The 13,308-nt window shown below is 55.8% G+C and overlaps 1 long non-coding RNA gene across 1 annotated transcript; it reads left to right on the top strand.

The window, feature by feature from the left end:
- The first annotated feature begins 1,318 nt into the window (after positions 1 to 1,318).
- LOC134559555 (uncharacterized) lies at positions 1,319 to 11,034 on the top strand. Its single transcript, XR_010082528.1, has 4 exons — positions 1,319 to 1,379; positions 2,101 to 6,257; positions 8,129 to 8,206; positions 9,233 to 11,034. It is a non-coding gene; the product is annotated as an uncharacterized LOC134559555 (long non-coding RNA).
- Positions 11,035 to 13,308: the final 2,274 nt, after the last annotated feature.

Genomic DNA, 13,308 nt, shown 5'->3' on the forward strand with positions numbered 1-13,308 from the left:
GTCTTGTTCCTTTCTGGGGTGCCAGCTCTTCAGGATGATCATGAGTCCCTTGGTGGCTGGCAGATGGAGTCCCACCCCAGAGGAGCTCTTGGGAACCTGCTTTGTGTGTCTCAGGGAAAGCGCAAGCCCCCCAAGTGCTTTGCACCTGCAGCCCCAGGCTCGCAGGAGCATCCCCTTCTCTTGAAGCCCTCCTGATGCCTTCCAGCCCCATGGCCCTTCAGCCATGCCAGCTCGCTGTGGTTCTCTTGGTCTTTGTCAGCAGCACGTTTAATAGTTCAGTGGCCATCGCGCTTCCTGACATGTTTTCTTTTCCCCCGTGATTTTGAGAATTGTATTCATTTCTTTGTTGAGGAGAGAGAGGGAAAGGTCATCCCTTGCTAGCAACTCATTAAAGCAAAACAATGGAAAGAACAGCAAATGGTCTCTGGGACCCGCTTCTCCAGGCATGTGTGAGACTGTCTTTTGTTAGTGTAGGAGAGGGGCATCCATTGAGGTGGTGGCATTGCAGGGTGGCTCTCCCACCCGACTCCCCCAAACCAATTCAAGGCATCACTGGAGGACCTCAGTGTGTGTCAGAGCTTTTGTTTGTTTGTTTTGTGTTTGTGTGTTTGTGTGTTGTGAGCGTGATGTACATTCAGCTCTGCTGTCATTAAAAAAAGTTTTTAATGAAAATTTTCTCATTCCCTCCTCCCAAGCTCCCCGGCTTGGACCAGTTCTGTTTCTTTCATGTGGGAGGCAGCTGCATTTGTCTCAATAATTGTGTTTCCCTGTTGTGTACTGCTGAGGACTTGGTGACACAATGAAGATGTGAAGCGTTTGTCTTTCCTAGGCCTGGCTCTGGGGGTTTGATTTTGGCTACATTATAGCCTTCTCTCTCTCCAGGATGCCCATATGGGGTTTGAAGTCCATCTGGCTTTTGGCAGGAGAGACATTGCCCAAAGCTGATGGTTGTGCTCAGAGTGATGCTGAGGAGGGAGCAGTGCTCCATGCCTGTGGTATCTCACAGGATCACTTGCTTAAGTCCGCTGCTGTTGCAATGGGAAATGGTAATGGAGGGGGCCCAACTCTTATGTTTGAATGTCCTGCTAGGCCTGTTGGCCTCCAGACCCCAAACAACCACCTCATGGCCTGTCCCAGTCCCGTCCTACCAGCTGCCATTCCATGAGGGAGTGTGGAGAGCTGCACTGTGGGCAGAGGCTGCTTTGGGCACTACACCCCTGTGGTTCATCACTTGTTCTGAACCCCCCATCCCTGCCCTCTCTGGGACCTAACTCTCATTGGACACCTACCAGCCCTTGGAGGTGGGGAGTGCAGCACAGTGAGGGCAAACTGCCTGAGGCACGGGGCCCAGAGCAGCACAGGAGTTCTCCCAGTTTCAGGTGGGACACTTCATTGCATTGGGAAGGTGGGCAGGCATGGTGGTCTCAGGCATAATGCCAGAGCAGGGCTGGGAGTGGCAGAAGGAGCACAGATGGCATGAGGGGTATGAAGGGCATGAGGGGCATGAGGGAAATGAGGGAAACGAGGGGCATGAGGGAAATGAGGGGCATGAGGGGAATGCAGGGTATGAGGGGCATGTGGGAGGGGGACTGCATCTATGGGGCAGGTGGGGCATGAGGTGATTGGCAGTGCAGCTGGTGTGGGGCACAAGGGGCACGTGGGGCTGGTGTGGGGACGTGGACAGCGGGAGCAGGGGAGGCACCTCACAGGTTCCACGGAGCCACTCCGTGCTGGAGCCCACGAGGGCTGACCTTGCTGACACGGAGGGGTCAGGGTGGTAGTGCAAGAAGGCACCTTTAAGAGCTTTGTGACCCCCGGGACCTGGCCGTGCATGCCCCGGGGCCGGGATCGGGGCCGGGCTGTGCATCCCCCGGGGCCGGGACCGGGCCGTACAACCCCCCGGGCCGGGGCCGGGCCGTGCATCCCCCAGGGCCGGGCTGTCCTTCCAGGCAGCGCGGAGAGGTGGCAGCAAAGGCCCTGGGACGGGGGTCGCGGGGACCTGCAGCCTCAGCCGCGGGTGCCCGGGAAGGATGCGCGTCCACCCCGTCCCGACACCTGCTCCCACCATGCACCCAGCGCTGGAACCACGTCCATCTCTAGGTCGTAACATCGGAGAGTGGTTTTGCCCACTTCTTTAAAGATCATCTGGTCCGTCCTCCTGGAAATCTTTCTCTGTCCGACCTGACCTCGAGCATTTCCAGGGATGGGACACCTCTAGGGACACTCACCACAGGCTCAGAGGTCAGAATCTGCTTCCAGGACTGCATGAGCTTTAGCATTTCTGCCTGTGCTCCAGTCCAGGGCTGCCCCTCTGTACCCGCTGATGGCCCAGGGTGTTGGAATCCCAAGAGAACAGCTTGTGAGACTTCAGGACTTGTCAAAGCTGAAGTTGAACCCTTATCCCAGGCTGGCTGGGTGCCCACAGCCCAGCCAGCCCTAATCTGGGACTGTACACTGCCCATGTTTAATGAGGTATTGTGTACGGATGTGTCTGACTGTGTGTATGCACATGTCGTGGGCTCTGGGTGTCTCACTCAATGTTTGCATCTGTCTGTTAGCAGGTTTGGGCATCTGGGGCTGTTCCCCTTGCCTGATTAAATATCTTCCCAGGAGAGAGTTTGTGTAGCTGAGGATCTCATCATATGAGTCAGAGTCTGCACGGGGAAGTATTCACAGCTCTCCATGTGTGCAGAATTTGCACAACGTCCGTGGGTCATGCTGGGCTGTCGAAGATACTTCTTCCACTGTCAGCATGTGCTGAGTGATGACAGATGGGTGGGTGGCCAAGGAATGGATGGATCAGTGCAGAGCAGGGTGGGCTTCCCCATCAGTGGTGGGCAATAGTAGGAACCAGTGCTGCTTGTGGCTAATCTCTCTCCCCAAGGGCATGTGGAGCCCAGCCTGGACACTATCCTGCATCCTGTGGCCATGGAAAGGGGACAGGGCATCCATGAGGCTTGGATGCAGCATCAGAGTGCCTGCCTGTCACTAGCAGTGAGGTGCCCTGTGAGGGGCTGCTGGCAGCTGCTGTGGCCCTGGGTAGGGCTGTGACCCAAGTCTGGCTAGGCCTCCTCTAACTCAAGTGGCCCTAGGGTTCAGGGGACCCCCCCATTGCCCAAAAAGCACATGACAGACAAGGCAGTGCCTGTGTGACACTCCCTGTTCCTATGTTTCTTCCCTCCTGCCCTCCCTGCCTCCACCCAGGTCCATCCTGAGGAGTGTCCCTCCCAGCTGGGTCAATGCCTGCATCCCCTAACCGCTGTCCCTGCAGGGACCCCCAGACCCTGCAGGGCACAGGGCCAGCAGGCCAGGAGGGCTGGCAGCCTGGGGCAGTGGGAGGATCACAGCCTCTCGCACATGTGCTGTCCAACCCGTCAGCACCCTTGTGAAGCAAAGCCAGTGCTGGCTGGGGGTGTGCACCCCAGCTCTCTCCCTTTGCCATGACAAGCCAAGCATGTGTGCCAGAAAGCTCACCCTGTGGTAGAAGCCATCCATCCACTTTGGAGCTCAGCACCCCCTCCCTGCTCCTTGGCTGCAGGGGTGTTTGGCTGCAGATATTTACCAAGCAATTCACATCCCATTACAGAAGCCAGAAAGACTGGGAGGATTTTTCTTCTGGTTTCTTGCAACCAAAGCCAACTTGTCCAAATTAACAACCTAGGAAGCATCTCATTAGTGGAGAGTGAGATCTCCAAAATATAGTGTGTTTAGAAAACACTCTGCCAGGGGCATAGGAATGTAGGCTGGCTGGCAGGTGAGTTGGTGAGGAGCCTATCTGGTCACCATCTTCTCTCACCCATGGTATTTTCCCCCTCCTGTGGCACCTGAGTGGAGAGGAGATGGGATTTTGGAGGCTTCCAGCTCATCACATCATTTCCCCATTCCCACTTTGGTTTAAGAGGTGTTTGATTTTGCTGAGCTGAAGCATGGGCTGGTATTCCCACACATTTCTTTCCCCACCAGCTTCTCCTGCCCTTTCTCTCAGGCCATGTGGTGTCACCCCAACCAGGAGGGGAAGGTCTAGGAGCAGAGTCCTGGGAATGATGATTACAAGTGTTCAATAACATTAGTAGAATTAGGATCCTCAGCAGCATCACTGGCTGATCTGTCTCTAGTGCTGTCCCAAGAGGCTGGTGGCTGGGGGACATCCCTCACCTGGCCTCATGGAGATCTGCTCTCTGGTGTGGCTGTCCCAGAGGGATTTATGCCAGAGGCACCTGTGTGGAGCCTCCATATTCCCAAAACTTGCTGAAGACTTTGTCTCAGGTGGGATACAAGCCAGCACAGGGGCTGGGATATGGGGAGGAGGTGAGGCAGGGTCCAAAGTGATCTGGTGACTACTAGCTGCAGCTGCAGGGGAGCTTTCTGCCAAGGTTTGAGAATGGAAGAGATCAGGGAAGTGCAGCTGGCAGCGGTGTCTGGGCTTTTGTGGCTGAGAGGTGACTCCTATGCCAATGACTTAGTGCCCTTCCAAAAATACTTTCCCGGATACAGCTTGCTAGCAAACTGCTGAGCCAGCTTGTACCAGTGACAGGGATGGAGGCAGGCACGGCTCTGGTGCCTTCCTTCCAGCCACAATGTTTGGGGTGTGTGTGCTGGCCCATGCAGGGCTGGCTCCCACGCAGGACTGAGGACACCTGTGTTTTAAGTGGCATGGTGGGTGAGGGAGCCTGGATGCCTCCCTGTCCCAACAGAGCCTGTGGGGGCTGGTGGGGAGCTGCACCATCCCCCTGGCTCCTGGCCCATGTGGGGAGGGCTTTGTGCTCCCCTGCCAATTGCACCATCTGCTCCCTGAGCTGCCAGCCAGGCTGACGGTCCCTGCCCAGCCATCTCCCAACCATCCTCAGGTGCCTGGGCAGGAGAATCCACGTGGGCTCTTGCTGTTGAGGTGAAAGTGGCTATTGAGCAGCCCTGGTCTGCTCCTGGAATCATCTGCCAGCATCTGAGTGATGGTGTGCACTGTCTCTTGTCCCATCAAGAGACAGTCCCCTCCTTTCCTTGCCCGTTCCTGGCAGCTGCCAGGCTGTAGCTTCTCTTTCAAGGTCGAATTTGATGAGCTCCAGCTTCCAGATGGGTGATCTTGTAATGACTTTGCAAATGAGTGTCACTCCTGTGTCCCATATGGGTGAGGGTCAGCATGGACACGGCGCCCTCAGCACAAGGCAGAAGGAAAGGCTGGGATGGATAAAGCCAAGCTGCCTGCACTAGCTCAGCCACCCTGCCCCCACACTTCACCAGTCCCGCTGCCAGGAGAGCTGCTGGGTTCCTCTGGTATGATGTGCTTCCCAGAGAGCCAGGTTGGTTGGCAGCATGTGGGCCCCCACATCCCCAGGACATCCCAGTGTCTCTGTTCTGGGCTTCAAAGTGCCTGAGCCCCTTGACATGACCAAAGTGAGTTTGGATGATGAGCACCTCCTTGCTCCCCATGAAGAGCATGTCCCACCATGGGAAGATGAGGAGTTTCCATCAGAGGAAGCTGCTCCTTGCCAGCAGAAGAGGTGGGAGAGGGTAACCTGGCTGCAGACATGGGATTTGGGTCTCCTCACTGTCCCTGATGAGCGCCCTGCCCTTCTGTGTGGATGAACCAGAACCTCCTTTTCGTGAACCATGCCTGCCTGTCCTTGTGGGCTGCCTGCCCTTCCTTGCTGCCCATGGCACTGCCTCTCACTGTCCCCAGCCAGGCAAGGCAAGTCCCCTGTAAGCCCATCCTGCACAGCCACCCCCAGTGGCACACCGTGCTCTGTGTTCTGTTCTGGCCTCGCTGCTGGCACCCCGGTGATGGCCACCCGCCGCTGCCCTGGCCTTCAGCAGCCCATGGCTCCAGCACCACCCAACTGTGCACCTCCAGGCCTGCCACCCCTGGGCAGCCACGGGTCTTTGGGCAGCTCTGCCTGCTGTCACTGGGAGCAGGGAATGGCGCGGGGGGCAGGAAAACCCCCTGGCAGGGGGCTGAGAGGAGGAGTGGGAAGGGGGTTGGGAGACAGGGCAGCCCACCGCCCGGTTCGGCTGCGCCGGTTCCCCTCCCTGGCCCCACCAGCCCATTTATTACCCCTCTGCCATTCATCAGGCCAGACAGATGCCCCCAAATAAATACCCCCAGACAATAGGGTGGGAGGGGCCAGCGAGGCTCCTCATAAATAAACATAAGGGACTTTGGACACAGCTTCCTCTCTTCGAAAAATGGGACCGATTGTGCTGCAGGCATTTAAAATTCAGCCGCGGTCGGGCTGTCTTCCAGTGTCCCCTGAACTGCTGAGGTGCTTCATTTATTTCATAATTTCCCCTCCTCCCCTCTCGGTGACAGACCTGGCTTTTTTCACGCCTTGTCCTCCCTCTTTCTTTCCTTCTTGCTCCCTTTCTCTATTTTTTTTTTCTTTTTAATCTTCCTTCCTTTTCCTACTCCTTGTCTCTCTCTCCTTGGCTTTTGTGCCGGGAGCCATGACGAATGGCTCAGAAAAGAGGGTGCTGTGAGAAACTGGGGCTGCTGCTGGCAGAGTGGGTGGTGAGGTGGTGCTCGGGGGGCTGGGGGGGCGGGGGTGGAGGGGGTCTGCCTGTCAGTGCCCGGCTGGGGCTCCCACATGAAGCTGGGGTGGGGAGGCAGTGAAGTGATGGGGCATCTCAAGGGCTTTGCTGCCTGGGGACTTGGAAAGCCAAGGATCAGGCCCCCTCCCTGTCCCCCTGCCTGTCCCTTGCCTGTGGGACAGCCTCGCAGTGCCCACCCCAGCACATCCAGAATGAGCTCCATGCAGAGGAGGGAAAGGTCAACCCTGCTGTATCACCCACTGGGAGGGAAAGGTCAACCCTGCTGTATCACCACCCTGGTGATGCTGGAGCACCCAAAAATTGGGAGATGCAGAAGGAAGAAGGAGATGCAGAAGGAAGAAGGAGAAGTGGGCAGACCCACTTTTAGGGGGATGGGTTGGCGGGACCCCTGACCTGTTCCCATGCCTGGACAGCCCCAGCAATGCTGGTCTTTAGATCCAGAATGAGTGGCTTTTTGGGATCTTGGACAACAGCATCCCCACTGGGCTTCCAGCACCCCAAACCCATATGTGCCACTTTGTTCTGGAGTGAAGGCAGAACCAGAGCAGCAACAGAGAATGGAGGGGTGGGAGCACCAGGACATGGCCAACAATGTGGCTCAGCACCCTGGTGTTTCATCAACCAGGTGATGAGATCCTGATGCCATGCACCCCTGGGAAAGCCAGGAGATGTCTATGCCACGCCCAGGACAGCTCCAGAGTTTGTGGAACCCCATGAGCTGTGTTGCTGTGTTTGTTGTGTTGCTTGGGCTTGGCAGGAGGATGTGTGGATGGCAAAAATCCCCAATGCCCAGAGCTCTGCATGGTGGGATGAGTGTCACCTGTGACACTGGAGAGCTGTAGAAACTCCGTGGACAGCTCTGGTGCATCCTTGTATTGGGAGAAAGCATCTGTCTACCCCTTCCCCACCTCTGGGATCGTCTGCCCAAAGGCCAGGCAAGGAAAAAGGGGGATTCTACCCAAGGGCTGGCAAGAAGGACACTTCAAGTGAGGTGTCACCTGCCAGACCATTTTTCCCTTGGGGACTGGCTGGAAGGAGAGACCAGGGCCATGCTGGCAGCAACAGGTGCTGGTGGGGACAGGGGGACATCACCAGCTGCAGGCTGGGAGTGGGCAGAGCCTTCATCCAAAGCCCTGGGGGCTCTCCGTGCCTGGAACTCCAAGTGTGGCTTCCGTAGCTCATGAGAGAACACAGAGGGGGGTCTCACTCGGGACTTAGGGGTGTCACTGTGGATGTGGGTGCTTTCTGCCAGGCATTGCCCGGTACCACTGCCCACAAGGGCTGCATGCCCCCTGCCCCTCTGCCCCTCTGCCCTGCTGCCCATCTGCCCGTCTGCCCGTCTGCCCGTCTGCCCCTCTGCCCCTCTGCCCCTCTGCCCGTCTGCCCCTCTGCCTGTCTGCCCCTCTGCTCCTCTGCCCCTCTGCCCCGCTGCCCGCTGGCCAGCACGGCAGCTGCAGCCCGTGGGGGCCGGCGCTGGCAGGCTCTGGCAGCAGGAGGGCTCCTGCATTACAATCCGGTACAATCTGTCCCCCTTCCTGCTGCCCAGCAGTGTAGGAGACGGTTACTGTTTAATCCCATTTGACAGCTCTTTCATCATCTGCCTGCCTCCCTCCAGCTTCCCGTGGCTCCTCCAAGGCTCCTTTGTGGCCGTAATCAAAGCCTGGTGAGTGATGGCTGCTCAAGGGAGGGAGGGAAGGGACCGTGGAGCGAGGGTGGCTCACCCGCGGGGGGCGGGGGGTGAGGGAGCACGGCCTGGCCGCAGCTCCGGGGAAGGGCACAAAGGATCACAAGGTATGGGGGCCTTTGCTCTCAGGTCCTGCAGGTGCAGCTGTGGGTGGTGGCACTGGGAGCTGGGCTGGGTGGAGCATCCCTAGCACTGGGAGCTGGACTGACCAGAGCTTGCCCAATGCTGTGAACTGGAGCATCTCCAGTTCTGGAAGCCAGAGTGGGCTGAACATCCACAGTGATCAGAGCTGGGCTGAACTGAGCATTCCCAGTGCTGGGAGATGGTCTGGATGGACCATCCCCAGTGCTGGGAGCCAGATGGGACAGAACATCCCCAGTGCTGGGAGCCATGCTGGTTGGATCATTCCCAGGGATTCCCTCACAATCAGGCTGGGAGGTCCTGGTCAGGGCAGCAGGGCTGGTGTCTGGAGCAGGGGCCAGGGCCAGGCTCCCTGAGGGGCAGAGAAGCAGCTCTCCTCCCACAACCTTCTCCCACACACCCTCCAAGGACCTTCTGGGACTGGGGACATGTTGGCTCACAACACCCTTGTGCCTTTCACGCCTGGCGTGTGACTGTGGCCATGGGGGAGCATGGCAGCTCTCTCCCCATGACAGGAAAGGCTGTATGGGAGACATTTTGGTGGAAATCATTTGGGCAGCACAGGCTTCCAGCCCAGCACTGCTGGCATATGGCTCACGTGGGTGTAAGCCTTGCTGTGCCATGGCAGCTTCTGCCATCCCCATCAGTGGAGAGCTGGCTGCTCCCAAGCAGGCTGGGACAGGTGAAAGGGCCTCTGGTCTTGACATTTCTGTGAAATTTGGGAAATCTGGCACCAGACCTGGTCTGGAGGCTGTGTGGGTGGCAGGCCCCCTCTGGAGGTTTTTGGCTAGAGGAGAGGAGCCCACAGTCTGCAGGGTCACCCACAGACTCCTATTGCTCAACTCTTTCTGGACTGATTTTCAGCTCCTGTGCCTTGGCTGCCCCCAGTGCTGACCAGTGCTACGCCAGTGCCGCAGTGATGGAGCCATGAGAGTATTCAGAGACTGGGGGCAGAAACCTTCCTGCTTCCATTTATGCTTCCTGCAGGGACTCAGCACTCACCAGTGCTGCCAGGGAATCCTCCTCATCACCGACAGCCTGGCTTGACCTCATTGTGATTTTTTTTTTGTGGTTTTCAATAACATTAAACTTTTGGCTGAATTGCAAAGCATCTGAAGAGCTGGGTCTCTCTCTGTGAGGAATTGGTAGTGCACTGCAGAGTCTCCCTGCTCAAGCAACAATGAAGTAGGGAAGCAGGAGAGGAGCCCCCAAAAACTGCATCACTGTGGCCCAAGGCACTGCCCCCATGGCTGAGGAACACCCTGATTCCCTGAGGAGGGGGCCTGCCCGACCTTGGGTTATCACCTGCATTGCAGCTGGGTGACAGCTTTCCCAAGAACACATGTTCCCTCATAAACCCCGGCTCTGCTTATCTCAAAGGGCACATCCGACAATTAGCTTATCTGCTGTGAAAGTGAGGAACAGCTTTGGATATCTGCCTGGCTTCCGCAGGCTTGGGAAAAAAACAGGGGAAAGAGTCCCTGGAAGACCGAGGCACATCCTCAGTGTCTTATAAATAAAGTGACTGCGCTCCGAGTGTGCCGCAGATGGACTCCATGTGCTCAGGGTGGGGAGATGGAAGTGCTGCTGACTCTTAAGGATGTTCAGTGCTTCCTGCTGAAAAAGTCTGCCTTCAGCTGCTGCCAGCCTTGCCAAACCATCCCAGGGTGGGTGGCGATTTTGTGCAGGATGGATTGCAGCCTCCAGTTAAATTTTTGGGGAAAATTTCAGCTGGAGACCATGGCTCTTTCCAAGAATGGGGACAGGGGAAAAAATAAAGGATTTGTTCTCATTTTAAAATTCTGTCTTTGAAGCAATTTGGCAAGTGAAGAGGGAAGAGAGGCTGAGCTTCATCTTGTGTTCCTGGAATATGCTCAAATTTGACCACGCTAGAACACTTTATTTGGGAAAAAATGTGGTTATCATGAGCTTGGTGCAAACCTCTTCCATAGGAGCAGCTCACAGGGAATAGGTCTGCCACCACCCAGCTCCTGGGCAATTGGGTGCCAAAGCCAAGGGCCACTTGTGGCCCCACCAGTGTCATGGGGGTCAGAGGAGTGGCAGAGGGAGCTGCAGCTCCATCTTCTGCAGGCCATGCCAGGGCCGTGCTCTGCCTGACTGTTTTTGGTGATTTACACGATTTTTCTCCTGTCCTGTAGCAATCCTGTGTGAGAAGCAGAGAAGAGCAGGCACATTTAGCCAGCTCTGTGCAGTGTGATCACAATGTCCCCTGTGCAGTGTTCTGCAACCCCAGGGATGTTTCTCCTCCCTGCCTGGCCCAGGGCTCTCCCTCACTTGGAGAGCAAATTAAGAATTGGTTCAGTTCATTTGGTACAGATGATTGTTTGAGGAGCAAATAACCAAAAAAGCTGGTGGAAAGCCCAATTTTCCTCTCTCCTGGAGACTTTCTGGAAGACTCTCTGGAGCTCCTTTCTCTTGGAGGCTTTCTGGATGGTGGCTGGTGCCCCATGCTATGCCCTGAGGAAGGCCTGGGCTGCCTTTGGGGGGGAACTTCAGTTGGCTTCCTCCCCACCCTGCTCCTCCTGCTCTCCCCAATTCTGCACCAGGAAACAAGTATATTGTTTGCAAGCTAAAAACTAGAAATGATTTATATGTTTATAAGCCCAGCTCTGGCTCCATTTATTTTGGCAATGAAATTGTTTGCATCTTTGCAGAATTCCTTCACCCAAACTACTCATTAGATATGAATTTCAAAACAGCCAGAGGGAGCGGGTGACTCAGGGGAATCAGCAAATGGCTTCTCAAAGACTCTTACGTCAGGGACAGCAGCTTGATTGCAGACCTCGGTGCCCCAGAAGACACTGTCATCTCATGTTGGGTCAGTAACCGTGAGTCAACCAGTGCGTTTGAGGACCTTGGTCATTGACTCTGAGCTGGCAGGTGTCTTCACCATGAGAAGCCTCAGCCAAGGGAGAAGCCAGAAAAGACAGGAGGAGGAGGATTCCGTCAATCAATTATCACTGGACACGACAACATCAGCTACAGGAGCTGACGGAGGAGTGATGTTCTACCATAGCTCTTTCACCCCAGTGTGAAGATCTGTGAGTTTCTGGAAAGGACGTTTGAGGAGGGTCAGCCTTGAGGTCTGAATATAGGGCGAGTGTTACCACTGGTGCCTCTGTGTTTAAAGACCACCTTGTTTTTCACCTGTAAGCTATTAAGAAAGTTGTGCACGGAGATGATTCCAGTTATCACTTTCCTCCTCAGACAAGAACTCACAAAGTAACCAGTGAATGTGATGATGCCCCATCACCTTGTCCTGGCAGAGCTGTTTGACTTGGGCTGGCACTGGGAATAGGAGCAGCTTCTCAGACTAGTTTAGCAGAGGAGATATATGTGGGGAGGACGTAGCTCTATGATGGTACCGTGGGGGCTCTGGACAATTTCAGTGCACTCAGTTGTTTGGGGCAAGGGGACAGGCACTTCTTTTGTGGAAGAGGGTTGGTGAGGAGTGAGAGTGGCTGAGATCCCCCTGGTCGGAGGGGAGTCTTCCACCCTGGACCAGGCAGCCCAGACTACCAGAGGTGTCCCATCCTCTGAACCTCCATGGGTACCTGGCAGTGGTGTCCGCAACCTCTGTGTCACCTGTTTTTTCTGGAGGCACAGCTGAAGCTCTGGAAGGCAGCATGCCCTGCAGCAGCTGGTCCTTATCCATATGTGTCAGGCAGCTCGTGGTGCCACCAGGCTCCTGGTCTCCATCCCCACTCTACCCCAACCTGCCCTGCGCCCCCGCCTCGCTGTGCTGGCTCACTCCCGAGCCAACCTTGGCTCCTTGTCTCACAAGCAGAGATGAAAATAAACTCCAGTGAAGGGTCCTTTAACTTTCTCTACTCGAGTGAAAATAAATGCGCTTTCCCCACCACCCAGTCCTGTAAATTCCCTGCACTATGAAATATCTTCCAGATATAGTAAAGAGACGGCTTTTCACTATTTTTTTTAAACATCTTTAACTGCTGTATATATTTCCAGGGAGACGTAATAAGCGCTACAGCTAATTTATCTGCGTGTACTGTAAATATTTTCAGGAGATAGCAGAAAGGATTTCAAACACATGGCTGGGAGTATTGGCATACAGCATAGGCTGGGTGGAAAGGACACCTTTAACCCTTTGTGTGCCATGTCCTTTCCCTTTGCTCCTCTCTCTGTGTCCCCAGCACAGCATCTCCTTGCCAACTCAGGACTGTTTCTCCAGCTCATGTCCAGCCAGATGTTTGGTTTGAACAGGGTGCTGAGGCTGGTTCTTCCATTTGACCTTGTAGTCCTTGCTCTGGGGCCACTGGGAGCTCAGCTGGGAGCCACTGGGAGTTCCCCTCCAGACCTACTGCCCATAGCCATGCCTCAATCCCTACACCCCAGCCCACATGCTACCTGCTGCTACAAGCACAGGACAAGATTTGGGAAAAAAAGATCCTGCTTGGAAATTTAAGTGAGTGTCTTGCAGAGGTTTGGGTTTCAACAGAGGTTGCAGACCCATGATGGGGGAAAACCAGGGCACTCAGTTACTGCCAAGCCCTGGGACTGGGAAAGGAGGCTGAACACAGCAGGGACAGCACAGGTGCTGGCCACATGTTTTTGTCCCCTTGGCCCTTGGGAGATGTGAGTTCTGCAGAAGAAGGAGGCTTGGTTCACCAAGAGCCCATTCTCAGCGCTCTCAGGTGTGATGGGAGAGACCTCAGGTGATGGAGAGCTGGGGAAGCAGAGGGCCACAGGGTGCAGGCATGTGTAGCTCTTGGGGGAGCAGCTGGTAGCAGATGCAGAAGTCTGTGTCCATTCTCCACCCAGCCTGGCCCCAGGGAATACAGGAGCAGGCATCTGCTGGGGCACAGCCCACCAAGCACCCACAGCTCCTGGCACAGTGACTCCTGGCTACACATCCCACTCATGACCACATCCATAGTTCTGAGATCCTCTGGGGACCA

The sequence above is a fragment of the Prinia subflava genome, chromosome 17, assembly GCF_021018805.1.
Source record: "Prinia subflava isolate CZ2003 ecotype Zambia chromosome 17, Cam_Psub_1.2, whole genome shotgun sequence".
NCBI classification, from domain to species: Eukaryota; Metazoa; Chordata; class Aves; order Passeriformes; family Cisticolidae; genus Prinia; species Prinia subflava.